Consider the following 1,779-nt stretch of genomic DNA (forward strand, 5'->3'; position numbering starts at 1 on the left):
CTAGAAGCGTTTTCGCGATATACGCCTTAGGGTGTCTTTGCCCTTTTTCCTCCGCGGAGAAACCGTTTTCACTTGTACGGACACCTAATTTCTAAGATGGCCGCGCCGATTGTGTCATTCCCGTCATTCTTTGTGCAAAGCGGATGACTTTTCTCCCTATCCCGCTAAGGTGGACGTAGCCCATCCCATGTTTGTCTTGGCCAAGCTCGAGCCTCTGAAAATCAATGAAACTTGGGGCGCAGGGTTTAGATGCCAAAATTTGGGGTTCGTCACCGTCCCAAGCCATCCCTGGATACTGGGGCAGAAAAGGTCCACTTTACCTTCCGTACATGCAGTATTCAAAGATGGCCGCCTCCAGGATCAGCGACGAGAGGACGCGGACTTCTTACCTTCCAGTCGTCCGTGCTCCGTACACCTGCAACTTCAGACTCTCTTCGGCCGCCGTAGACCGGCTTGGCGGCTCGATAAGGGCCCAGAAGTGGAAGAATTGAGTAAGGAAACTGCAGGTTCTGGGAAGTCTCGCTGGGTTCCCCGCAAAATCAGGTCTGTGTGTGGGTCTGTCTAGGGAGCTGGAGGAGGGGAGGAGGGTGTCTGTGGGCGCCCGTGTAGTACGTAGCCCTGAAGTTTTTGGGGAAAGCGGGAGCAAGAGGGAGTCGGGGTATTGGGGTTGGGGCGCCTCCGGAGTCAGCCCTGAGGGATCCCAGGGGTCAGTGGTCAGGGTCTGCCCAGAGCAACGCTTGGAAGTCCGTGGTCAGGGTTTGGTGTCTGCGGTTTACTCTGTAGGGCTCGGTGATAGAGGGCTGGAGTGAGGAGTGGTTTTGTCAAGGAAAACGGTGTCTGCCGCCGATTTGGGGTTTTATTTTTCATTTTTGAGACAGGGTCTCGCTCTGTTACACAGGCTTGAGTGCAGTGGCGCGATCGTGGCTCGCTGCAGCCTCCACCTCCCGGTGCTCAGGTGACCTTTCAACTGAGCTCAGGTTCAGCTTTCCCAAGTAGCTGGGACTGCAGGTGAGCGCCACCACGCCCATATTATTTTATTTTATTTTATTTTTATTTTTTTTCAGAGACGGGGGTCTCACTATGTTGCCCAGGCTGGTCTCCAACTCCTGGCCTCAAACGATCTTCCCACTTTGGCTTCGCTTTAGGCTGTAATCAGGATTTAATATGTGGCTCAGTGAGGACAAGCCCGGGCTCATGGTCAATGAACCTGGGTATGTGGTCCAAGTTTTGGGATTAATCCAAGGGGGTGTGACCAGTGTTAGCAAAGTCTAGATGTGACAGTCGTGGAGACGCATGTGAAGGCTTTGGCAGTCGGGGCATTCGGATTAGTGTGTGTGTTGAGGTCCAAATGGTACATTCCATCGCAGTCCCTTTAAGTTTCCCCACAAGGACTAGTGTACAAATCTCCTTTGATTTCTCACATCTCTCCTTCCTCTCATCCTGGTAAATAGGAAGCTTTGGGGGAGATCAAAGATTAATCAAATCTAAAATGGTAAGGTGGCCTGGTGTTGTGGCTCACGCCCATAATCCCAACATTTGGGAGCCCGAAGTAGGCGGATTGCTTGAGCCCAGGAGTTGGAGACCAGCCTGGATAACATAGCCTGTCTCTCCAAAAAATACAAAAATTAGCTGGGTGTGGTGACCCTTGCCTGTAGTTCCAGCTACTCCGGAGGCTGAGGTGGGAGGATCACCTGACCCCGGGTAGGTCTAGGCTTCAGTGAACTATGATTGAGCCACTGCACTCCAGCCTGGGTGACAGAGCAAGGCCCTGTCTCAAAA

General features: G+C 52.6%; 1 protein-coding gene across 2 annotated transcripts in view; it reads left to right on the forward strand.

The window, feature by feature from the left end:
- Window positions 1–211: 211 nt before the first annotated feature.
- Window positions 212–1,779, forward strand: part of ZNF613 (zinc finger protein 613) — a 20,120-nt gene continuing 18,552 nt past the window's right edge. The window contains exon 1 of one of the 2 annotated variants that reach the window (XM_017503909.2): window positions 212–543. The gene's annotated coding sequence lies outside the window, so the exon portion shown is untranslated. Of the gene's footprint in view, window positions 544–900; window positions 1,009–1,779 lie in introns of those variants that run through there. The other variant, XM_017503908.2, reaches the window with a different exon arrangement.

The sequence above is a fragment of the Cebus imitator genome, unplaced genomic scaffold (genome assembly GCF_001604975.1).
Source record: "Cebus imitator isolate Cc_AM_T3 unplaced genomic scaffold, Cebus_imitator-1.0 Scaffold316, whole genome shotgun sequence".
NCBI lineage: Eukaryota > Metazoa > Chordata > Mammalia > Primates > Cebidae > Cebus > Cebus imitator.